We start from the raw sequence: 27,431 nt of genomic DNA, 5'->3' as shown, positions 1-27,431 counted from the left end.
CTGGTAATGAGCACTTTTACTCAGTTTTTTTTCCTCCCCATTTGCCTAATAAATTTACATTTTACCTGCAGGACACAGCTAAATAAAAAAAGTCCCGGATTTCTCAGCCAAGTGAAGAGGCCATATTTTATTGATTTGTCTTTCCTAAGCCTCATGGGAACACCGGAAGTTACTAGTCCTTTGAAAGTTAGCCACAATCAGACAGTCCGAGTTTACAACCTCTTGTCCTTAACCTTTTCAGTCCTCAAATCCCACTATGGGAGATTCTGGCTCTCTCAGCATGTTTTTCCTTCCCCATATTTGTTCCCCAAAATGCATGTAAAATAGGAGAAACACCAGAGTTCACGGCAGACCCTTGGCTCTAGTCCAACTTTGTAACTATCCGTCTGGGAAAAGTGCTTGATCCTCTGCTTTTAATTTTTTCATTTATTACTGAGCGGAGGTGAATTAGTGGGAGTGTTTCTTCTTGGTGAAAATCCTCATGATGCACACAGGCACTAGAGTTTATGTAAATATTTGCCTTTACATAATTATAAAACTATTAAGAAAACCAATCACTACATTTTCATTTTGTATATAACTACAAGGACTTGCGTATTTCCCCAGTTAAATAACTAGTCCAGCCCCAAGAAGAAAGACTTTGTATTAGACTGTTGCTTTTGAAGAGTGATGCTGGGTAACTAACCCTCTCAAGTCAGAAATTTATAGTTAACTTATCAGTAAAATAGAGATGTTGGACTCTATTAAAAGATTACTAAAACATTAAACTAAGTAAGATTTCCTATGTAACAAAGACATGGAAACTGTTTGAATTGTCTTGAGCTCTATAAATGCAGATGGCAGTGAAAAACACTAACACAGATGTGGGTCCTGGGTACTCTATTCCTCCCCAAACACACTGCCCTGCCACAAGCCTTAAAATCGCAGTTTTGATATGTTCAAGAATGTTGACAAATTAGGTCAGTAAGATAAATAACCAGACCAGCTCAAGAAGTTGAAGATTATACTATCTATACTGAATATAATCTCTATGTATCTAAAGAACCTGATTAGCCTAATTATCAATATGACAAATATAGATGACTATTGATCTATAATTCTCAATACCTATCTAACTTAAAGATTAAGACAATAAGCAACTATGCAATAAATGAAGACAATGACCTTCAAATGTTTCTTGATCAGAGGTAGTAATGTACAGTGCAATATGGTAAATATATATATATCGTATATATATCAATACATAAACAATGTTTTAAACAGAGGTAGAAGCATACACGCATACAATATTCAATATAATTTAACTTTGTATTAATTTACAAGAATCGATACCAACATAATTGTCTAAAAACAATAAGTGACAAATACTCCCATCTTCCAAGTATCCCTCTTTTTATTTTCAAAAAAGATCCCTGAGCCTATAAAGTTCTTCCCCCATCCTTCAGCTGTATAAAAATCACAATCAACCCCTAAATGATATTCCTAAGCCTGAGGTCTTTGCCACCTAATGTACAAATATCCTTTCCTGAAATGTCTAAGCCTGACAGTTTCCGGGAGTTTATTGCAGCAGTTCTTGCTTATCTCTGACTTTGCCAATAACTAGGCAAGCTTTTCTTCTAGTGTCTCTATTAGACATACTTAGAATTAATTTAGATTCTTTTCAAGGACAAACCAATTGATCTACATGGAGAACTAGACCCTTCAATTTTATAACACAAAACTATTAAAATGATAAAATATGACTTGTGTTAATATTCAAATCTACTTCTTAGTAATTTGACTAAGGAAGGAAAATAACAAGCAATTCATTTTAAAAGACCTCAAAAGAATAATAATTATTTACACACAGAACTTTCCCTTGGGCTAAACTACCTTGTGCTCTTTTCCTTTCAAAATGTGTCTGCAATAAATACACCTAATGCTTTTTTGTTTCAGTATTGCTTTTAATTTTCACAATTTATGTTTTCAAGTACAAACTATTCCTTTCCTAAGCATCCACTGGCATCTGATCTTCATGCGGCCATCAGATCCCTTCTATCACAGGAGAGCCTGATAGGAGAGATAGCCATATTGGCTAGTATTGATCACTTGACTTTTGGTTTCAACAACCAACTCCCTTTAATGAGTTATGACGTACTTATGCTTCATATGTATTCCCTCAATACTGACAATTACTCAGCAACACCAAGTTACTATAGCTGAATTTTACACATGCAAAGATGAGATGTCATATACAGTATTGAAAATATTACAACTAATTTTATTTTTGAAAACAACAAACTACCAATGATAGATTAATGTACTCGCCAGAAAGGATCCTGTGAAATTCTTAACAATTTTAGAAAAAAATTACTATTATCAATGAATTTTTCAAGTGTATAGGAATAAGAGTGTTGGCACATGATATTAGAATACAGATGCAAGAATTAAAATTAAGCATATTATATGGTAAATTTATGTATATACTCTTAAAGGCATCTTGAGCTATCATTAAATTTTATTAGTGTTGTTTTTATCTTAAAAATGATGGCAAATCAAAATGTTTTCAGGGATTCGGCGAGCATCATAACTCTATGGGGTCAGAAACTAAGAAGAGGCAAGGTATATAGAACAGAGTGTGCTTTACCTAAAACGCTTTATTAACAAAAACAATGCAAAAATAATCAAATAATATAGAGATAGTCCAGAATTCTTCTAAGCCATTACATATGTCAGAGTTCCACAGTGATTTAGAGTGGTCTCTGCTTTCATTGGGAGATAGTCATAGAAGCAAAACACATGGAAAGTTATTTGAGAAGTGAGGATGAATTCACCTGATGTCATGATTCTTCCAGGGGAGGGTTACACTACTTTTTAACAAAGGGAAAAGAATTTGGGACACTAATGGTCATGTCTTGATCTTTGACCCTGATAATGAAAAATCCCAACAGTGAAGTCTCCTGGCAGAAAGGTATCACTTTCAAACGAGCATTCCTTTTGTTTGCTTCTTGTTGACTTGTTTGGTTTTTGTTTCATATTGTATTTTATCACCAATGATATAACTGAAACAAATCTGCACAGGAGATGATAAGAATGTGTGCTTGTGCCTACACTGTCTCATCCAGTGTACCCATTCATTTTCACTTCCACTAAGTTATTTTCCTAGTTGCTAATCACTTATTTGCCTGACCCCATAGCATCATCTTATTGGTTCGGGCTATTCTTAGTCATGCTTTTCATCAATGAGGTGGTCTCATCTGCAATCCCCTTTCCATTTTTTTTTTGTTGTTTGTTTGTTTTGTTTTGCTGAGCTTTATGTGGCTGCATTTTAGTTGAATGAGATTCTAAATAAATGAGCTTAATAAATCACCAAGAGCTTTGAGGCTATCTGGAGATGTGGCTTCAGATCCTTGCTTGCCTTTCTCTAGCCAAAGGACCTTGGGAGACTTACTTGAACTCTCTAAGTTGTATTCTCTTGATCTGTAAAATGCCTGCAGTTCTCTCTGGGTATTGAAATTCCACTAAGAATTGAAAGAAATGTAGCCTGTAGAGTAGTGAGACTCCCACCCTATATGTACACAGACGTGTGCTCACTTCTTCCACCAACTATCAACAATCATAATAGTCTTGAATATTCTCACCATAATCTCTTTGATTACTGGGATCAACCCAACTGTTTTTTTCTGGTCAGAAATAAAAGGTTTTTAATAAAGAGTATTTAAGTCAATGACTGAAGGGAATTTGAGAAACTTAACAGCTAGACAGGAACATGAATAACAACATTTCTTATGAATGTGAAAACTAAGGCATGATGGTGCATGACTTTAATCCCAGTACTCAGGAGCCAGAGGATAGATGGATCTCTGTGAGTTCGAGGCCAGTCTGGTCTACAGAATGATCTCTAGGACAGTCAAGGTTACACAGAGAAACCCTGTTTCCAAAAACATAACAAAACAAAAAATGTGAAGACTATACATGATCTGGTCAATATTTCTTGGTACCTGGTGAGCAAGCTCTGCAGAACATGAATGCTTTCCTGAAGGAAGTCAAAGGAGGGTCTGGTAACAGTTTAGAGTAGGGAAACTAGCAATTTTTAACTAGAGAGTTCTTCCAAGATAGGTTTAGCAACTACCTGTAAGGTTACCTTTGATCACCAGTCAGAGAACTGGACCTAAAATATGCTTAACACATTTAATTGCAATCAGTGATCATCACAATATTAAATGTCATGATCAGAATAGTAGACCTTTGCTATCTCAGTCAAGGGAGTAAATGCTGGCAAATTACCAAAATGTGAACTTAATAAATGTATATTAGTCACCTTCCAAGGTGTCATCTCAGAGTTACGCTGAGATCAAAGTCCAATCTGAATGCATCAAACCAACTGTAAGATGCAAGTGGCTGTGAGTCTGAGTGGATTGGTGAACATAAGGCTCTATGGAAATTTGCTGCTAACGGGAAAAGGTATTTTTGCCTTTAAATTGTCAAGACCCAGACATTTCCTTTTTATTGGTGTGTGTGTGGGGGGCTTCAGTGGAAGGGAACATTTCGTTTTATATTTTCATTTATTTATTAATTTTTAAAAAATGATCTTTTCTCATTTTACATACCTATCCCAGTTCTCAATTTCCCCTCACTTCCCCCCCACCCCAACCTTCGTCCACTCCTCAGAGAGAGTAAGGCTTCCCATGGGGAGTCAATAAAGTCTGACACATCACATTGAGGCAGGACCAAAGTACTCCACCCTATATTTAGGCTGGGCAAGGTATCCCTCCAAAAAAAATGGCCTCCAAAAAGCCATTTCAAGTACTAGAGATAAATGTTGATTGCACTGCCAGTGGTCCTATAGTCTGATAGTCTGTCCAAGACACACAACTCTCACCCACATTCAGAGGGCTAGTTTGGGCTTATTCTGGTTCCCCCATAACCAGTTCAGAGTCAGTGATCTCCCAATAGCTCAGGTCAGCAGTTTCTGTGGGTATCTTCATCATAGTCTTGACCCTCTTGCTCATATTATTGCTCCGGAAGCTCGCCCAGTGCTTTGCCATGGATCTCTACATCTGCTTCGTTCAGATGCTGAATGAAGATTCTATGATGACAATTAAGGTAGTCATCAACTTGATTACAGGGGAAGGTCAGTTCAGGTACCCTCTCCACTATTGCTTAGGGTTTTAACTGGAGTCATGCTTGTGGATTCCTGGGAATTTCCCTGCTGCCAGGTTTCATGCTAGCCCCATAATGGCTCCCACAATCAAGGTATCTATTTCTTTACTCTACCTCTCTGTCCTTCTCCCATCTCAACCATCCTGTTCCCTCATGTTTTCCTCACCCTTCTTTTCCTTCCCTCTCCCCTTTCCCTCCCTTTCCCCCAATTCCCAATCTTCTCAGAAGACCTTGTCTATTTCTCCTTCCCAGGGGTATCCATTTATGTCTCTCTTTGGGTTCTTCTTGTTACTTAACTTCTCTGAGATAGTGGACTTTAGGTTGGTTATCCTTTGCTTTATGTCTAAAATCCACTTATGAGTAAGTACATACTGTGTTTGTCTTTCTAGGCATGGATTACCTCACTCAGGTTGTTTTTTTCTAGTACCATCCATTTGCATATAAATTTCAAGATGTCACTGTTTCCCCCCCCCCCATTTAATTTGATGTTGACTGTTGGCTTGCTGCTTATTGCTTCTATTATGTTTAGATACATTTCTTGTATCCCTTATTTCTCCAAGACCTTTATTATGAAAAGGTTTATCATGAAGAGGTTGGATTTGTCAAATGATTTTTCAGCATCTAATGAGATGATCGTATGTTTTTCTTTCAGTTTATTTATATGGTGGATTACATTGACAAATTCTCATATGTTGTCTCATCCCAGCATCTCTCGGATGAAGCAAACTTGATCATGGTGGATAACTTTTTTTGTTGTGCTCTTGTATTCAGTTTGCCAGTTTATATTGAATATTTTTGCATCAATATTCATGAGGGAGATTGATCTGTAATTCTCTTTCTTTGATGAGTTTTTGTGTGGTTTTGGCATCATGGGAACTGTCGCTGCATAAAAGGAGTTTGGTAATATTCTTTCTGTTTCTATTGTGTGGAACAATTTGAGGAGTATAGGTACTAGTTCTTCTTTGAAGATCTGGTTGAATTCTGCACTGAAACTATCAGGCCCTAGGTTTTTTGGTTGGGAGACTTTTGATGACTTCTTCTACTTCCTTAGGGAATATAGGTCTACTTAAATTGTTTTTCTGGTCCTAATTTAATTTTGGTATATGGTATCTATCCAGAAAATTGTCCATTTCTTTTAAATTTTCCAATTTTGTGGAGTACAGATTTTCAAAGTATGACTTAATGATTCTTTGAATTTTTTCAGTGTCTGTTGTTGTGTTACCTTTTCTATTTCTGATTTTGTTAATTTGGATATTCTCTTTCTGCCTTTTGGTTAGTTTGTATAAAGTTTTGTCTATTTTGCTGATTTTTCTCAAAAAAACTATCTCTTTGTTTCATTGATTCTTTGTATTTGTATTGTTTTCTTTGTTTCTATTTAATTGATTTTGGTCTTCAATTTGATTATTTTCTGTAATCTACTCTTTCTGGGTGTGAATGCTTCTTTTCATTCTAGAGCTTTCAAGTATAAGTTAATAAGTTTCTAAGTATACTGTTAATTCACTAGGTGTACGAGTTCTCCACACTCTTTATTTAGGCACTTAGTGCTATGAACTTTTCTCTTAACATTGCTTTCACAGTGTTCTATAGGCTTGGGTATACTGTGAATTCATTTTTGTGGAATTCTAGGAAGTCTTATTTTTTTCATTACTTTTTCCTTGACCCAGGACTGATTCAGCTGAGTGTTGTTCAATTTCCATGAGATTGTAGACTTCTGCAATTAGTGTTTTTGAGTTCTGTTAGTCATGGTGATCTGATAATATACAGGGAGTTACACCAAAATCTTTTTGTATCTGTTGAGGTTTTTTTTTTATTTTTTTTTTTTTACCAAGTATGCCTTCAATTTTAGAGAAGGTTCCATGAGGTGTTGAGAAGAAGGTATATTCTTTTGTGTTTAGGTGAAGTGTTCTATAGATGTCTGTTAAGTCCCTTTGAGTCATGACATCTATTAGTTCTTTTATTTCTCTGTTTAGTTTCCATCTAACAGTTCTGTTCATTGGTGAGAGTGAGGAGTTGAAGACTCCTACTATTAATGTGTGGGGTTTAACATGAGATTCAAGCTTTAGTAATGCTTCTTTTATATATGTGGGTGCTCTTGTATTTAAGGTATTCATGTTCTGAATTGAGACTTCATCTTGATGGATTTTTTTTTCCTGTGATGGACATGAAATGTCCTTCTCCATCTATTTTGGCTGATTTTAGTTTGAATTCCCTTTCGTTAGATAATAGGATAGCTACACCCACTTGTTTCTTAGGTCCATTTGTTGGCAAAGACCTTTCCCAAACGTTTACTCAGAGGTAATATCTGTTTTTGAAGTTAAGGTATGAACAGAGGGATGAATTCTATTTTTATATTCATTCTGTTAACCTGTGTCTTTTTATGTATGAATTGAGTCCATTGATGTGAAGAGATATTAATGACCAGTGATTGTTAATTCTTTCTATTTTAAGGTGATAGTATTGTACGTTTCCCTTCTTTGGGGTTTGCTGGTATGAGGCGTATCTGTTGCTTGTGTTTTTGTGGGTGCAGCTAATTTTCTTTGGTTGGAGTTTCCTTCTAGTACTGTTTTGAGGCTGGATTTGTGAATAACTACCATTTGAATCTGATTTTGTGATGGAATATCTTGTTTCTCCTTTTATGGTGACTGAAAACTTTGCTGGGTATAATAGCCTGAGCTTGCATCTGTGATCTCTAAGTGTCTGCAGCACATCTATCTAGGACCTTCTGATTTTCATTGTTTCCATTGAGAAGTCAGTGTAATTCTAATAGTTCTACTATTACTTGGTCTTTTTCCTTTGTGACTCTTAATATTCTTTCTTTATTCTCTATGTTTAGTGTTTTGATTATTATATGGTGAGAGTTTTTTTTTTTCTTGTCCAGTCTCTTTGGTGTTCTGTAAGCATCTTGTACCTACATAAGCATATCCTTCTTTAAGTTGGGAAAGTTTTCTTCTATGAGTTCAAATTTATTTTCTTATTGGTCTGTAGTTCTTCTATTCCTATTTTTATTAGGCTTGGTTGTTTCATGGTGTCCTAGATTTCCTGGATGTTTTGTGTTAAGAATTTGTTGGATTTAAGATTTTCTTTGACTGATGAATCTCTTTCCTCTACAATATCTTCAAATCCTGAGATTCTCTCTTCTTTCTATTATAATCTGTTGGATATTCCTGCATCTGTAGTTCCTGTTCATTTACTCAGATTTTCCATTTCTAGAATTCCCTCAGTTTGTGTTTTTTTGTATTGTCTCTATTTCAGCTTTCAAGTCCTGCACAGTTTGAAATATTTGCTTCACCTGTTTGTTTGGTTTTTTTCAGCTTTCATTAAGAGATTTGTTGATTTCTTCCAATTTTTTGTTTGTCTTTTCCTCCATTTCTTTAAGGGAATTTTCATTTCCTCTTTAAGGATCTCTATAATCTTCATAATGTTATATTTAAGGTCATTTTCTTCTGCTTCTTTTGGGTTAATATGTTTAGGTCTTCCTTTTGCAGAACCACTAGGTTCAGGAGGTGCCATATTACTCTTTAGGTTGTTGAATGTATTCTTGCATTGACACCTACCCATCTCTTCCACAAAGAGGTGCAGCTGGGGCCCGTGCTTCAGGGGGCCTCTCTCTTTTCCTACAATTGTGTCAGGTAGGGCCTGTGACTTGGGTGGTCACTTTTCCTTCTGGTGCAGGTGGGGTCCTGCCTCTACTAGTCATTGATGTGGCTCTGGAGGCTCCTCTCCAGGTGCAGTCAGGGCCCAGGCTGTGGTGATTGTAGGTGCTGTAGGGGATGATTGCAGGTGTGGTGAGTCTTCTCAAAGGTCTCTGGGGAATCAGTGATTGGGGGTGAGGCACAGGTTTTTCCTCCATGGACTAGGGCCTAGAGAGCAGGGCCCTGCAACTGGGAACCCAGACACTCACCTCTTTAGGGGCAGTCAGTGCCAAGGCCCCAGTGATCAGAGGTTGGGGTGGCAGGATGGTGTGGGTGTGGGGAAGCTGTTCCCAGGTCTCCGGAGCTTTGCTAGGTGAAGTGGCTTACAAGATGTGCCGCTGAGGCCTACGGTCTAGAGAGCAGGGGCCCTTCAGCAGAAGAGTAGACTCTCACCTCTCCAGGAGTAGTCAGGGATAAGACTCCAGTGGTCAGAGATGTGGTGGGTGATGGTTGCAGGTGTGAGGAGGCTGTTCCCAGGTCTCTGGGGCTTAGTTGGGTGGGGGTGAGGCATGGGATGTGCCTCTGGGACTAGGGTCTAGAAAGCAGGGACTCCATCAGGAGATCCAGATACTCAACTCTCCGGGGGCAGTCCAGGCATATCCTTCTTGTGTAGTAACGAGTCTCCCAGACTCTGGCCTATGTTTGGTACTTGTATATGCATCAGTAGATAGCAGTGACAACCCAGAAAATGTTTTAGACTACAGTATAAGCAAAATCTTTGAAAACATGGATCAGGTAACCAAGATGAAATACAATAATAAAAATAGTAAGAGCTCTACTACTGGCCGATTGCAGCACTCAGAAGATCTCCCCCACACCTCAGCAAGGCACCATACCAGCTGACCCAGGGAGGCCTGTTCTGTTCTGAAGGGAAATGGAAGAGGAGTCACTCTGGGAGTGAAGGTAGCATGGGAACTGAGAGGGTAGAGGGAGGGGGATGTGGTCAGGATGTACTGTATGAGAGAAGAAGAAATAAAAAGAAAAAACTGGCTAGTGGATTTAGTAACAAGGTGGTCATTGCAAGTAACAGAGTCATGTATAGGGGCAATGAAAGATCAGAACAGCTGCTTAGCCCAGGCCCCAAATACGAAAAGAGTAGAGGAAGGAAAAAACACATAGCAGCCAAGCCCAGTGGTGACCAGAGCAACACCGGCTGAAAGCATCCCTCTTAGGGAGATGCAGGCTACTGTCAGGATAAGGAGGGGAAGAGAGTGTTTAGAAAAAAGGTTACCAATCTAGAGACTGCATGTCTTGGCCCCCTTTGATCCCCAAAGATAGTCACAGTTCAAAGTCATGAACCATATCTTGACAAGTTCATGTCTGTAGGCCAAACTCAGATTTTTAAGTGTCCCTAGAATCTACAGTCCACTTTTCAACAGTGAGAATTATGGAGCCTGGAGGAAGCATGCCCGTTGCCCTCCTTTGAAAATATCTTTTTATGATTTGAATATATTTTGAGCATGTCCCTCAAAGGTTCCTGCGATAGAAGGTTGATCTCTGATGTGAAAATGAACAGCAGTTGAACTTTAAGATGGAGGTCTTCATGGGGAGGTAGTTGGACAAGGGAACCAATTATTATGTATGGGGTAAATGTTGGTATCAAGGAGTGAATTCATTCTCGAACGAGCAGGTTGGTACAGAGCGAAGCTAACTTTGTGCTCAGTTATTTCTTTGGCTGCTCTGCCACGCTATGATGGGAAGCCCATGCTAGTGTCAGTGTGGAGTTCTTGGACTTTCGTAAGTATCAGCCAAATAAAACTCTCCTTGAGTGTTATGGTGCATCTGGCATTGTACAACAAAGATTTCTCTGGAGATAAGGCAAGAATTACCATAAACATTGTAACTCTTCATTATCCTCTATAATGGAACCAAAGATTCTCAGGAAATTACATGTAATTTCAAATGTTTATGGACTATTAACAAGGAATGAAGACCTTAGAGAAAGAGTAGTCTCACAAAGATTTTATTAGTGGAAGACATCTCTTCAAAGAATAAATTAGAGAGGTACCCACAGGAGAAACAAGTATGTATTAAGTTACCTATACTCACAAGCCACATTTCATTCAGCCTTGCAATTACTCTGGAGGAGAATTAGCCATCTCCATCATAAACACGTGATCTACTTGACTATTGGCTCAGATTTCTATCAGATTTGATTTAATTGTAGAAATCTTCATAATTGTTTTCTGCATACATTTGAATGATTGCAATGGTTTATATCTGTTAGAAAACAAATTCCAAATATTTTGTAAGAGTTACTGTATATTATTCGAAAGTAGCTGCTATAAAGGTTGATTCCCAGTGCTCATTGATTGGATGGTTCATCAGTTTAATCTCTTTCACTGAATGATTTGTGAATGTTTACTCTGTATTAGGCACCATATATTTCTTTTATTAAATTTTTCATTCTCTGTTCAATTTGGGTGATGAAACCTAATTTTGTTTTCCTCTTTAATTTGTAGTTTTTTTATATGCCAGGGCTAAGTGTGAGGAAATCCTTAAATACCACAGAAACGAGAAAAAGGTTTTTTCCATGATAACTTTGATATTTAAAAACATTGGATATGTAATACTTTTATTTCTGTTATTGAATATGGCCTAATATTTTAGCAATTTACTCTAATTTAGTCATTCAACCAAATCACGCAAAGCTCCATGCAGTGATTAAGAAGTTCAGAAGTTAGACAGCCCTGATTTAGAATCTTGTTTTCACAAATGTGAACTATGCAAATTAAGGCAAATTTCCAACTCTTCTAAGATTTGGCATCTTCATGGATTACACATGAATAATAATGCCCACTTCACGGGATTCCTGAACGGATTAAGATAAACGCTGTGAAAACCTTGCAGCACAGAGCCTGAAACACATGCTCTTCACTAAATATTAGCTAGTATTCCTATTATTATTATTTATATATTAATTCAAAGCATTGTGGACAATAGAAAAAATTAGTAAGACCTGTTCTCTAACATCAAGAAATGCATGTCTCCTTGGAGAAATGCACACATAAAGCTATACTGGCAATGTAAGTACAGAACCTTACTTACTTAAAACGGGCAACCTCTCTCTGTCACGAGCAGGGGAGAAGGAAGTCCCTAAACAATGAGGTAAAGTTTGGATTGATTTGTGCTGTTCATTCTTAGTCCTCGACTTAAATAATAGCCTCAAGCTGAGTGTCAGTAAAAGTAAATCTAGTGGTTATGTGATGAAGCTACAGTAACAGAAGCTACCTGCTCCAGGAACGGAGTTGTAGCAATCTAGGGGAGAGCTGTGTGGCTTCTGAGTTTAAATGGATTGAAAGGATCAAAGCCAATGAGTGAAGCCTAAGGAGGAGCTAGCAGAAGCAAGTTAAGGTGTTAAGAGTTGTGGATTTTATGGGAGCTCACTAAGGCCAGCTGGACTGGGAGCAATGGAACATGCGATCAAAATGGACACTCTGAACGTGGCTGGCAATGAAGGCTGTCTGAGAAGTCAAGGACAATGGCATTGGGATTTAATTCTACTGCATGGACTAACTTTGTGGGAGCCTGGTTTGTTTGGATGTTCACCTTTAAAGACCTGTCCAAATGAGAAGCAGAAGGAGGGAGAACGTGAGCAAGGAAGTCAGGATCAGAGGGAACCTTCATCCGACGATAGATGGAGATTGAGACAGAGACCTACATTGGAGCACTGGACTGAGCCCCCAAGGTCCAAATGAGGAGCAGAAGGAGGGAGAACATGAACAAGGAAGTCAGGACCGCGAGGGGTGCATTCACCCCCTGATACTAATGAGAGCTGATCTAATGAGAACTCACCAAGGCCAGCTGGACTGGGACTGAACGAGCATGTGATCAAACCGGAGTCTCTGAATGTGGCTGTCATGGGGGCTGTCTGAGAAGCCATTGATAATGGCCCTTGGACTTGTTTCGTCTGCATGGACTGGCTTTTTGGGATCCAGTCTGTTTGGATGCTCACCTTCCTAGACCTGGAGGGAGCGGGGAGGAACTTGAACTTCCCACAGGGCAGGAAACCCTGACTGCTCTTAGGACTGGAGAGGGAGGAGGAGAGGGAGTGGGGGGGAGTGGGAGGATATTGGGAGAAGGGGAGGAAGTAGAAATTTTTATAAATTAATAATAATAATAATAAAAGAAAAAAGTAAAAAAAAAAGAGTTATGGATTTAAAGAAAAGGACCTATGTCTAGGTCTGCATGTTTTCGTACTTCTCGAGGAGCCAGGGCTGACCTCATGGGTACAGTACTCTCTTCCCAACCCGCTGTCCTCACCCACCACTCTAGTGTTTGGGGAGGGTTCCCCATGAGACTTCAGGAGGGAGGATGCAGAGGTGGAAAATCATGACAGAAAATGCTCTTTCTCTTTGGAAGAAATATGAGATTCGGTCAGTCTTTACTGATACTTTGTGCAAAGCAAGTTGATTTGTGCAATTTTACTGATACTTTGTGCAAAGCAAGTTGATTTGAATCAAAATGAGAATTTGAAACTCAGTCTGCAGTGTGACTTAGGTTGTATTTCAGAGTTGCACTTTGCACGGGCTGTTTTGTGTCCTTCTCTTCGCCTCCCTGCCCATTAGATGTGGTTATTTTTGTCTTGGGCTCATTAAACAAAATACTGGCAGGGTACAAGCTCTGGCTTCTCTTGAAAGTGACTTCATCTATTGTAGCCGTGTTGTGCGATAATGTAACAGTAAGCTTCCATCAGAATCAGAGTTCTAAAATAGACCGGCAGGACCTCCCTTACGTAGCCCTGAGAATGTCACCATTGTGTAGCAGTTCTGACAGCAATGGCAGGGAAACCCACAGGTGGGGCTTCATCCATTTGTTCTCCGCTTGAAGAATGTATAACACAGTAATAGAAGCTGGAAGCTCTCCCAAAGACAGCAAATGCTCCTAGAGCTGAAGCTTTATTTCAAAGACTAGAGGCACAGAGAGTAGCTGGTTAGAAAAGAAAGGCAAGCCCGTTTAAGATTAGAGGCAGGCTTGCCTCCGGGTTCAAGCACAGGCATGAGATCAGCCTAGACTGGATGAATTGCAAGTCAGGTAAGCGAGCGAGGCTCTAAACCTAAGCTTTTCACTTGCCAGGAGGAGCTGCCCCATGATTCTGGTGTAGGCTGTCCTTGTAGCACAAGGATCACTAGTTTAAATAAAGCTTGCATGTGGTAAGGAAATGTGGAGGGAGTGTCACTTAGGAGGAAGCCCAAAAGACTGCAGTCATTAAGGCAAGACCATCACTGGAAAGGGGATCAACCTCCTTCGTCAAAGCAGTGCAGATTAGGAGAAAGGTTGGTCCTTAATCAGCTGGCGGCAAATCTTATATTATTTAAAGTGGTGCAGACATTTAGTTGTTTGGCTGCGTCTCAGATATGTCACTTTTATTCATAAGAAGCAATAATATGAGACAATTTATTTTTTCTGGCCACTTAGGCTTTGAGATATCCAATATGGATCAGCTCTTTACAGTATAAGCTAGTAAAAAGCACCTTAAAACAAATAAGAAGTAAGAGCTGAGAAAAATAAGCTTCCTTGAACCTCTTTGATCACAGTGAAGACTCCAGTATACAGTTTTCTATAGGCTTTCTTTCCAGGAGTTTGTAGGAACCTCTGCCCTCCACTCAACATTCCATTTACCCCTGTAGCCAGATAATATTTCCCCCCACTCATTCCATGTGTTTATTATGCGGTTTTCCTTTTAATCACCGCTTCTCTCTGCGTCAACAACAGAAGATGGCAGACACTAGTACTGGTTATCAGCATTTCCAAGTGAAATCTAGACCATGATTCATATAAGACAAAGGAAGCAATTCTATTTTGCCCTTACAAACAATGGTGTTTCTGTGCTTTCTTACTCTTCTGGAGTTGAGTATTTTTTAAAGTGCAGTGATAAAATATTGTGATAGGTGGCAGCTCCTTTCTCCTAACCACACTAAAAGCAAAACACTTATTCCTAAGGAATAGCTGTGGCCTGTACAAATACAATTCTTTTTTTCTTTTCAATATAGAGTAAGCCACTCTCCATTTAAAGGAGCAGCCTGTGTACAATCACAGTCCCTGGTAGTCTGCCAAACACAATAGGGCATTAATTAACATGTGCTTGGGGATTCATCAACATGCACACTGCTAGCTTGCAATTGGAGCCTTCTTTGCCCTCCCCTTCTCCACTCTAAGCTGACAGCCTTCATGAAAGATCTACTCTAGTATGTAAATCAGTTCTTGCTAAACTCCTTGTAATGGAGTCCCTTTATTTTTCAAAGCTGTTGTCAGAGCTACTCCCATATCTTAGAAAGACACTCCGTCTCTTTCTCTTGTTTAAAAGCCCAACTACAGTGGGCAAAAATAACATATTTGTTTACTTGTCATGTAGCCCGCACCGTAAATAAATCATCTGATAAATTACTTCCCCAATATGAGCAGAATGAGATTCATTTCCCTTAATGTTGGACCAATGGGAATGGCAGAATTACGTCCCCTGTTAGCCCAGGGTGACTGTGTGCTGGCCTGCCAGCTTGGGAGTGCTGAGAGAAATACTGTGAGCTACACTGCACCAGCTTTCGCCACCTCGTGCAAGCAGGTGAAAAACAAAACCGCAGGAGTGAATTGGATTTCAGTTAGCTCTCAGATGTTCTTTGTGCTTTTTACTTTGCTGAACCTTTCTCGCTGACTCCATCACCTTCTGCATGTTCTTTGTTGCAGCTTCACTTTAGACCTGGGTGAACCAGACTTTGGACAATAGGAAATCTGTCTTCTTGAAATAAAGGGTAGAATGAAAGAAACAGAAAATAGTGTCCATATATTCACTTTAAAAATGGAACATGTGTTTCAATTTCATCTGAGTTCTAGAATTTATGGCTACTTTCATATATAAAATAATATGTAAAAAGTGCTTAGGAAAATACTAAGTAAATGCCTAATAAACAACAGTAGAAATTGTTCTTGAGAGTAGAGTTAGATGTTATTGTTATCATTTATTGTCTTTTACAGTCCAAAAAAACGACAATGTATTTTTTATGTTTTAATCATTTCTGAGATATATCAATAAAATGCTATGTTTGGACAAGCAGAGGAGACGTAGAATTTGAAGGCTCAGTCCGACCCTCCCAGCCGCTCCATAGGTGACTTCCTGTTGGTGCTTCAAGTAGAGCAGTTTAGAGCACCAAATAGCGTGTTCCACTTTTCCATCCTGCTCCACCATCGTGTGACCTTGAAGAAATGACTTGACTGCAAAAAGACTCAGTTTTCTTTTTGTAACATGGGAGATGGCTGTAAAGAGACAACGAGATGATGTGTGTGAAACAGTTGACAACATGCTGCCTCCCGAAACGACTGAATGGTAGACACAAAAACGCCCCAAATCTTCCTTCTCCTAAGCGAAAAGACAGTGGGAGAGTTTTTCAGTCCAGTCCAGGGACAAGGCTGCCTTCTTTTCCCCTTCGGGAAGAGTGGTTGTCCTTCTTCCTGGTGCTCTGGGAGCGGAGGAGGCAAATATCTGCTGAGCCCCTAGTGTGGCTGCCTCCTGCGCTGCCCCTTTATTTCTCCTCTCACATGAGCAGTCAGGGAGAACCAGATGCCCCTAACTGGCTTCATTAGAAAGGGCCCAAATGATGACTTTTAATAAAAACAGACCTCAAAATTTAAAATTTAAATGTTAACAGAAAAATATCTCCCTATAAATATACATTTTTCTCTTACTACGAATTTCTTGGAAAATATTTCCATTTTATAAGCATCCCTTCTAACAACCTTCCCCCACGATTTTTTTTAAACCTCCTTTGAAAAAAATAGATAATTTGAGACAGTGTTCACACAATAGTTCCTTGAAACATGAAAAATTAGTTATAATACCATACAAATTGTTTTTCACTGAGAATATTTTTTGTCAGTTAGTAGATGTGTTGATGCTTCCATGAATTAATTTTCTCTGCGGCTCTATTTATATCATATTTGAATTTTAATGTATTAAATAGGTTTTACCTAAGGTTTATTTTTACCCATCACAAGAAATTTTCGGATGATTTTATTATGAGATTAAATATAGTAAATTATGGCTGAGCTTGAACTTCATATGGGAATGAGGTTAGTCTCTGTGGTCTGCAGCCTCAGCCACCACCTAGTCTATGAAAGGTAAAGTCAGCTCTATAGGAAAACACTTGCAGAGGCGAAAACAACACAGCTCTTGTCCTTCACATTCGTTGCTGCATTTTAAAGCAAGTCCCCAGCTCAAAGAACCTTTACTCTCTGAGGACACAGGCCAAACAGACAGTACCAAGATAAGGGGATGTAAAAAAATGTGGTCATGAATGACTTCATGTTTATTTTTCCCTTCCTTCCTTCCTTCCTTCCTTCCTTCCTTCCTTCCTTCCTTCCTTCCTTCCTTCCTTCTTTCCTTCCTTCTCTCCCTCTCTACTCTTTCTTTCTTTCTTTCTTTCTTTCTTTCTTTCTTTCTTTCTTTCTTCTTTTTAGATTTAGAATATATAAGATGTCCAACCATGTAGATCTGCTGAAATGGCGATTTTACTGTTAGTTGAAGAGATGATGTGTGATGACAACAGAGCTGATCATTTCTAGCTTGGCGAAGTGCTGGGGAAATCGCTTCTCCTGTGCATATGGAGTTAGATAGAAATTAAGCAGAAGAAAGACAGAATAGATGAATCTGGGCTTTACTCTCTCCTCTGCTGTTTCTGCAGTTATCTATAGGAACTATAATTTCTTTTAACACCAGTGTCTGCTGAGGGTATTTATTTGTTAGCACTACTAATATGGAGAAATATATGTCATCACCTCCCTAATCATCCTTTAATATAATTTTCAAAGCAAAACAAAACAAAACTCCATGAATAAAGTATTGTTATTTTTATCTCCATTTTGAGATACCCAAACAGAAGTACCAAAAATCTTCGACTTCTTGGCCAGAGTCTTCCAGGTGGACAGCAATTGAGGGGTACCACAATTCCGAAGACTTCTGCTCTAGTATCAATAACCCCTCTGCACTCATGAAATATTCAGCCTGTTCAGTAAGGAACTGTAGGTCTGACAGACAGATTGTTTCACCAAAACTTGTCACCCATTGGGGCCACCAGAGTACATAACTGGCATCTTTTCAGGACCAAAGTTAAGCTAAGATTGATTACAGAAAGCACTTATTGAATAAACCAACAACAAACCAGAATCCATCAACATTAATTAACTAATTTGAAGTTAAATGCCTCCCAATTGTTCTGTATCTTGTTAAAGAATACATAACATCTAATCAGTTAAGACTAGCAGTGACTTTGAATTACATATTATTTGAATGAACCAGCTTGGTAGAATAAAATCTTACTGTAATTGCTAATCTTAATATGTTTGTGGATGTTTTAAAATTCACTATTGATTCCAGTTGATTTTTAACATGGCTTTATTTTGAAGCAGTCATCAAAATTTCCCACTTTTAAGTCTTGGAAGAAGAAATGGCTACACGACGGACCATCTTTGTCTTTTATAGGTTAGGCAGTCAACATCAGTTCCTCCTTCCCCATGGATTATAAAATAATAAAAGGGGAAGGGCTAACACTATAAAAGTTTTCCTCAAGATCTTTCAAAATTTGTTCCGAAAATATTTCCCATGGCTACTACACAATACTGATGACAGGGATCTGACAATCTGCCTGTGCAGGCTCATATATGATGTGCACAAGGAAAACATGTTTCGGTATTTGCCTGAGTAAGAAAATCTATCTTATATCAAAACATGATACACACACAAAAGCAATAGATGAGAAATAAGACATCATGATCTAAAACAATTTAACTCCCTTTGTTATCTAATTACTCTTTTTTGAGCAAAAGTCCTAATCTCTGGTTAGAGACGGCACTTCAGAAAAATTAAAGGCCAGGTTTCATCACCTGAGACATACTTTCCACTGTTTGCCTCCATCTCTCCTCCTTCATCTTATTCACACAAGTACATATGTGCACACATATGTACAAACAGTCACTTGTAGAGGTCATATCTATAAATCACAGATTTCTGTCAAATACTGAAGAACTGATAATAGTTGGTTGAAAGATTTTGTCTACTCGGACATCTAACTTCTTTTTCCATTTGCCTTTCTACCACTGAAAGTGGTCAAACCCACTGATAATTAAATTGACTGATTGATCTTTTAAATTAAAATCAGTAGTTGTGTACTAAAGCTGTCTGGTTTGGAGATTGTAGGGCTAGTCTTCAGAAATTCTGAGAACTTTCTTTCTTCGCTTGCCCCAGGCCAGTTCTTTCTCATGTATTCATTCCAGTCAGAATGCACTTGAATGCATAAGGGAAGAGATGAGGGTTGAGAGAGCAAGCGGAACATTCTGAAATTCCTCTTAGCATGTTAACGCTCACCTTCCTAGTGCTGCAATGGCTCTCATGAAGCCTGTACAATCTGTGTAGAGAGAACTTCAACTTAATGTGAAGTATGGAATTCTGTTCTTGATTTCAGACATGTGTAATGGTGAAAGGGAAACAAGAGTTAGGAGCTATACAGAGGTTAGAGGCGGGTGGCCATGTATTGCCATAGATGATTTTCATAAAGGAAATGGCAACTGGTAGGTTTCCCATGCTCCAGTGGATAATGCTACCATGTATGTTTGGGCAGCATTAACTGAATTTGGTGCATTGTTCAATAAAAAGGCATTGGAAGGCAGAATAATGTATAGGAATAGGAGGGACTGAGATAAAATGGGAAAGGTAGATATGATCACATTTCTGTGATCATATTTTGCATATATGTACAAAATTCTCAAAACTTAAAAAAGAAATGACAGCATTGGAAACGAAAGGAAAATATCTTAATGCTGATAATTTGTGAGCAGAAATATAAGAAGCATTGTTGTGTGGAAATTTACTTTTAAAAACCATTTAATTTCAAAGATGTTACTAGCCATCATCTTTGACCCCTTTTAGTGGCTCAATTTGTTTATCCCATTCAAAGTTTTAAGGTACTTCTGTGTAAATCTCTAACGATAAATGTTTTATTGCCATTTTTGATTAAAAATGGAATATTAAAAAATATCAGCTCATCGGAGTCTAGTCCCCCATTGACATTCAAGGGCTTTCTACTATAAGATCAAGGTTAATGAAAGTTACCTCTGCAATTCCTCAGGCACTTGTGGTCGAGCAGTTCATTTAATTTCTATTCAGTTGGCATCCCCAAGTGGAGTACCTGTTCTGCTGGAGAAGGAGAAGACACAATCTGGATGAACTAGAAGCCGAGACACACAGCAGGTCATGTAAAATTGAAATTAATTCATATTTGTCATTTTCCTAATTAACATTATACTACCAGAATATTATTTAAATCTTTTTCACCCCATTGAAAATTTGCTCTGCCCCCATAAAGCATGTAGTTCCAGGTTGAATACAAACTTAAGAGTCATACCCTGGCACCAAATAAGAACAAAATAAGACTCATTTTTCAAAGTTCTCAGATTTTTAAGTTTAAAATCAGGAGACTAAGCCATGTGTGCCTGTATTTACTTCATTTAAAAATCATATTTCATCTTATCTGTTATTCATCCTAAATCAGTATGCTTAGTCATCATACATAATAATTTTCCTCCCTCTAAGATAATGATCCCCACAAACAAATACTAAACTGGAAGGATCATTAATTTTATTTTATATTGAGACATAAAAAATTATTTTACAGTGATTCTTCTTGGCTCTTTAACAAGAAATATGCCTCATACACAATCCCTACATGTAATTATGAAAACACATCAAGACCTTTGTATGAGGCCATCAGAACAAAAGCTGACTAAAGACATTAGGAATTACTTTTGAAGAGATCTGAAGCCTGCTGTTTAAGTCAGAGGTGTTGCTGTCTGGGTTTTACCATTTACCGTCCTGAAGCCTGGAAGGTCCTGACAGAGCTGCCCACCCCATCTCCACCTCTCTTCCAACCTTTTGTGTACATTTCTCTTCCTTCAGCCCTTCCTACCCTTCTTATCCCTCAAGCACATTGGTTCTTGTCTTGGATCTGTGCAGTTGCTGTTGGCCTTCCCTGCCTGCTTCGCTATGGTTCCTGTCATGAGCGTCTTTGCATAAACGTCGTTTTTCACAGTTGTCTGTCCTGGTCACATGTGAGCGAGTACCCACAGCACTCTCTGCCTAGCTGCCCTCACACTGCTTCGCTTTTCTACCCACTACTTCTCTACAATGACTTTAAGAAATTGTTTCCTTCTATCTATTATCATTACTTTTGCTTTGATGCTATTTCTTTAGCCTCCAAATAAATACTCCTATCATCTTAGTGGGCCTCAATATATATATATATATATATATATATATATATATATATATATATATATATATAATGGGTGAATGAATGAGTGAATGAATGAATGAATGAATGAACTCTTGTCTGATCCTTTCTTTAAAACTGTACTTTTCAGAAGAGTACAGTTATTAAAAATGAATTCTTAAGTCTACCTTTCAACTTGATACGAAATTTAGCTCAAGTTTCCATGGCTTGTGTGACACAATGCTTAATGCCAGGTAGATCTTTTTTGAATTTCATGCTTCTTATCTGAAACATCATTATAGAACTAACCATCTTATTGAAGAATTTATAAATACTTTTGCCTACCATGTAGCTGCTGTATTCTGGATAGGTACCTGATTATTCAAATCTCTTATGGCATTAGTCCTTTTGACTCCTAAAGTACTTAGTGTGTGTGCACATACAAACCTGTACACGCTCTTGCACGTGTGCAGTTGAGTATGTGCAGGAGACAGCTTGAGGTAGCCATTTCTCGTTCTATAGTGCGGGTTTGGTAGTTGGATATGACAGTACGTGTCATTATCTACTGAGTAAACATGCCATGCTGTAACGTGCAGCTTCAATTTCTTTATATATATTTTCTAAAACAGAAAAGACTGTTTCGTGGTATTTCTTGATTGGATGGAGGGCAAATTCACACTGGGGATTTAGAGCTTTCTCCTTTTCAGTTTACATAAGAACTTACTTATTGTATCTTATCAGATGGAGCATCATATAGTGCTACCCCAGTACAGTGTCATACACATTGCCTGAGACAGCAAGGTCCTTGTGCCCACCCATTCCGGATAATGTGACAGCTACTCTGGATTGTAGTCCACTCTGTGAAGCTGCCACCGAAGTTCTAGCCCTGTCATCTATGAAGCCCAGTTCCTTCATTTCCCAATGTTGTCCCCAACCTCTCCAGATTTCTGTGACTTTTCTGAAGGGCATGCTTTAGAGCCCTCTAGTCCTTGAGAGATCTTCTCCTTAGTAGCAAATCTATCACTCCCAGAGAGGTGAGATTTTTCCAGACTGAAACATTTTGTAAAAAATTTTCTTTGGGAATATTGGAAATGTGACAGGTTTCTGAGAAAAGAAGGGAGTTGGCAGTTTCCATGGAATGTGTGAATAGGAAATTTGTATGTAATTAAGACTAGGACAAATTATTCCACTAATTATCTCATCAAATTGAGTTCAGCCAGGATGCTACAAGATAGTGACGTTACATGGACTAAAATATTCCTTCCTCTATAATGTGTTCCATCTTTCAATGCACAATACACATCCTAGAATGGAAGTTATGCATCAGTTTGTTGAGGTTATATGTCCAGTGTTTATTCGATGCTTCTTGTGGTCAAAGAGATCAAATCAAGGCTCCTGATCCATGACAGCACATCAGGGTAAGAGAACCCGAGAAGCTGTCCTGCCCTCTGTGTGCTTCTTTCCCAAGTAATGAAAGCTCCTTCATCCGGTTGCACTCTCCCTCTTCCACTAATGTTTTGACTTCCTCCTTCGTCACATGTTTTCAAGTTAGGGACTGAAGTTACACCCTCTTGTATTGCTTCTGCAGCACCTCAGATTATCGCTTGCAGAGTGGGAAAGGCTGACCCTGCCCATTCCTGAGTCTTAGACTCCAAACTCTTCTCAAGACCTTCTCTCTTTGCTATCTAAACTGAAGAACCCTGATGACTTCCTGCTATGGGAAGGATAATTTTATTGCTTACCTTGTTTCTTATTGACTGGGGTTTCTCCAAGGCAGTTTCTTGTGAACACTCAACTACTCAGCTGACTGTCAGACATCCTTGTGTCTGTAAACTCTTGCAATATGCTTTAATGTTTATTTAAAGCTAACTATTTATAAAGAATGCCTTGCATAAAACATCGTCATTTTACAAATAATTTTAAAATAAACATACAATGTAATGGGTTTCATTATGATACTTTTAATACACACATGTCTTTACATCATTTCTGTTTATTCATATAAACTTTGGTACCTACATAAATGACATTAACATCCTGATTTACATTTCATGTGTTTTCAGACACAGAATATTATTTATAATAGCCATCTAATCAGTAATTATTATTTGTTATCATATTTCCACATCCCAGACTGTATGTTTTGGAATTAGTCTAGAAGAACTGCAAAAGATTTTTCTTGAACTTGAGGGTTATATGTAAATTTTTGCCAAGGAATGTAACACGAGGGCTGGCTTGCTGGGGTTTCTGTCCTGCCCGGTACCCCACAGCCAGCAACTCCCAAGGAAAATCACACACAAGACTCTATAAGATTATAAACTGATTGGCCCATTAGGTCAGGCTTCTTATTAGTCCTTGTAACTTATATTAATCCATTATCATTATTTATGTTAGCCACACGGCTCAGTACCTTTCTCAGCATGGCAGTTCACATGTTGCCTCTTCGGTGATCTGGGCAGGAAAGGCTGAGGGAGCTTCCGGATTTCCAGACTATTCCTGTTCTCATCACCCCGCCTCTACTTCCTGTCTGGTTGACCCACCTATACTTCCTGCATGGCCAATCAGCGTTTTATTAAAATACATGATTGACAGAATGCAGACAATTCTCCCACACCATTGCCCATGCCCAGTTATGTTTTCAGAGATCAAGAATAAAGCTGTGAATACGTCAGAAACATGGAAAAGAACATGGTACATGTCAACGAAGGACTAAAAATACTAACCAACTGGAATTTCAACCTTGTCATGGTACCCAGTGAGTTCTATCACATGTACATACACATACACACACACACACACACACACACACACACACACACACCACTTAAAGTATGGGTTTCTATGTCAGATTTTCATTAAGGCAGCAACTTAATCAAGTAGACAGAAAGAAATGGAAAAGGACAGAAACTAAAACAAAACTTAAAACCAGGAAATCATTGGTGGCAGGGACCTTACAAAAAAATTGGGAGATAGAAAGCTATACCACCCTGCAGAAAACAGCAGAACAATAATGAGCCCGCCAGAATCTTATAGGAGAATAGACTAGAACATAGAAGGATCAACATCTTGGATGAGAAAATTTCTCTGCGTTTATGGGTAACGAGAAAGTTCTAAAGTCACAATAAATTTTAAGAAGAATGACTACAAACTGGTGCTCCCAGTCTGATTGGAGATTTAGGAAAACATTAAAAAGTTAGTAGAGCTATATTTATTAGAAAACAGAAATAATTTTGATTTTTATCTAGGTTTAAAAATGATGAATACCAGACTAAAGCACACCATTAGACTTGAAGATGCATTATCTAACCTTTTTACTGATTGTGATATCTGTGATAATATTACATTCCTAAGGGTCTCAAATATTTTCCCTTGCTAGACTGTGTTTCTTGTTGTAACAGTTTTAATACAATAGAAACTAAATTTTTGTGTCCTGAAGTTAACAGTCCCAAGCCAAAGTGCAACATCTAAATTAATGACATTACTCTCAGGTTTAAGAAAAATAAAATGCTTTCCTAGTTTTAAAATGACAAGACTGGTGCCATATATAAAGCTAGTCTAGGGAAGCATCTCTACTATTAGATATAAACAGAAGATAGATATATAAATTTATATATGACTATAAACTAACATGTAGGTATAAATTTATCATCCAGTTATCTTCCTTCTTCTCTATTGTGTTTGTCTACTCTAAGTTTAATCATGGACATGATTCAATTATTTCATGTCAAATTGCTTTTTGTGACTGTCATAATGGTTAAAACTTTGGCAATTTATTGAATAAAATATGTGTAGTTATAAACTAATAGAATGGATTAGACCTGTTATTCACCTGTGTACATTACACACAACTGACCTGCTTCTCCATCCAAATGACTTGGGTGACTTTTTCAATTTTATTAATATTACGCACAATAATCTGTTTTATCAAAAACCCACCTGGAGCTGAAATTCAGTGTTGGTATTGTTTGTTTCTTGTGTTTCAAGAGTTTCCCTAAAAAAAAATAAAATTTCCTATGTGTTATTTTCCATAACAAATAATAATGTAAGATTTAGAAGGAGCAGCCACCTATATCATTGTTTTCATTAAACCCAGCTTAGGTTTGCAAAATGCAGGTGCCTTTCCAGTTGTCTGTGAATTTGTAAGAGAGGGAATAAATCTGAATCGGCCAGTGGAACCTGCAGAGTGCTTCATTTGTGGATCATTCGTTATTAAAACAAATTATTAAAACAAATATTTTAGTCATTATAGCATGCCCAAATACCAATGTAGAGAAATGAGCTGTTGGTCTCACTTCAGCTGGGCTTGCCAAAGTTCAAGAAGTATCTTTTCATCATTTTTGCTATAGAATATGAACAAGATCTCCTTCTGCTTTCAAGTGAAGGTGAATTTTTCCTGGATTCCAATCCAGCTCAGAAGTCATTCAATGTATTTCTATAAAACAGCGTTTCATGATTTCCCCTAGACTTAGAGTCACAGAGTCACTATTGCTACTATGGAGTTTCTTAAGAATTTAGTCCAATTTCTAGGTGGAATAAATATTTGTGTGCACAATGTATTGCTGGTGATTTCTGTATTCTTCTGATTTAGCTCTGACAGGAGAGAAAAAATAAAATTAAAGTTCAGGAAAAAAACTTTAGTAGTATACAAAAAAAGCAGATAAATTATACATGAGAAGAAAGGAGCAATATTTTATACGTCAAACAAATCACAATTCTGATAGACACTCTTTTGCTTAGAAATTCCCTTGTAGCCTGTAGAATCACAACCAAACTACTAGCAAAACCATCATGTATTGACATACTTTTGATTTCCACATCTTTCTTAAGGATGCTAGGTTATACCCAGTCCAGCAACCCTTTATCACAGACAAAAACCTTCAATTTTCCTACCTTGATGTTTTTTTCTCTTTCCTTCTTCCTGTCTAGGATGAATCATTTCTATCAGATTATTCCTGCCCATCTGTCACTACTATCCCCGAAGAATACATCCTTTTCAAGTGGTGTTTAATCATGTTCTTCTGTATGATCTTCCTTAAGCCAAGCCAAGGAAATCTCACTGATGCATTTTGACAGAAGTTTGCAGCTTTCTGATCTAATCACAATTTCCTACCTTTCATTAGACTGAGATTCTTATGTTTTTCTGGAAATGGTAGAAATCTTAAAGATAAAGAGATGTTTATCTTTTTTTAACTTTTGTACCTTTTCATAATCATGATATAATCCTTACTGACTTATAGGAGATAAAGAAATATTTGGTGCACTCAATTGACTTGAATTAACATTAACTCCACAGGGATTCTGGTAACCAAGGTTAAATGTTTTACTGCATTTATTTTATAGACTTCTGTCTTCTTTCCTTCTTTGAAATATATTTGGAGAATACAAAACTACTAAGAAAAATTGAAAAGTTTTAAAAATTAGCCATGGATGTATTTCAAATAATTGTGATCAAATGTTGAAGGTGTCGGACAGATGACACTGGAGTCAGCATCCTGTATTCATAAGGGTTCACATTCAAAACGATTGTGAAAATTTGCCAAGTGGATGACTTTGGGGCCAATGGTTTCACAAGTTAGTTACATTGTCTGACCTTCACAAGTCATACACCTTTGTGTTCCACCTTGGCTGAACTTGAAGCTCTTATCAAAAGCAGCTCTTCAATGTGAAGAGACAAAGTTGTATAACTTCTTTAATAACCACCTCTTACCTCTCAGTGAGCTGTGTTCTTCCACCGGGACAAATGCCTTCTAATATTTTATATATTCCTGGTCAGTGACTTTAAAAAAATAAAAAGCCTATCCAATTGCAGTCTGCCATTCAAAAGGAATATTTCTGCAAAGAAAAAGATGTGAAAATGTAGGCATTCAAGTGAAAATTCAATCCTTCACAGTACAGAGGCTCTGTGAAGTCTTTTAAATGACCCTTTTTATCATGGTGCCATGTCTGTACCTTTCTGAATTGTGAGACCTGTAAGAAAAATAGATGTATGTATACAAGTGGTTGAGTAATGTATTACTCATATGTACTTTGTTCTTTTTGGCAAACTGACCTTATCAAAGGAAAGAAAGCTATACATTGTGACAAGCTGAGCCTTACCAGGAAATCTGAATGAGAAGAGTGAGTCCTGTTATCTGGATTAAAATGTAATCTAAAACAATAATAAAAAATAGTAATACTCATTTAGTCTCTACAGAAGTAGAGATACTGGGAAATTGAGTTCTGTGTGAATTAAAACCTAGGCTCTTATTGTGTATAGATTTAGCCACCAGAATATCTGTCTTAAAAAACACTAATTATAACAAACACCCCTTTAATACACTCTCTTCTTTGATGTTTAAATAAA

General features: G+C 37.8%; 1 long non-coding RNA gene across 1 annotated transcript; it reads right to left on the bottom strand.

Annotated features, from left to right (window-relative positions):
- Positions 1-15,817: 15,817 nt before the first annotated feature.
- LOC146891673 (uncharacterized) lies at positions 15,818-26,915 on the bottom strand. Its single transcript, XR_015735028.1, has 5 exons — positions 26,796-26,915; positions 25,025-25,079; positions 23,499-23,637; positions 19,933-20,016; positions 15,818-16,085 (listed from the first exon to the last, which is right to left on the bottom strand). It is a non-coding gene; the product is annotated as an uncharacterized LOC146891673 (long non-coding RNA).
- Positions 26,916-27,431: the final 516 nt, after the last annotated feature.

The sequence above is a fragment of the Myodes glareolus genome, chromosome 15 (assembly GCF_982192425.1).
Source record: "Myodes glareolus chromosome 15, mMyoGla1.1, whole genome shotgun sequence".
Classification (NCBI taxonomy): Eukaryota; Metazoa; Chordata; class Mammalia; order Rodentia; family Cricetidae; genus Myodes; species Myodes glareolus.
This window is presented reverse-complemented; position numbering and strand designations above follow the sequence as displayed.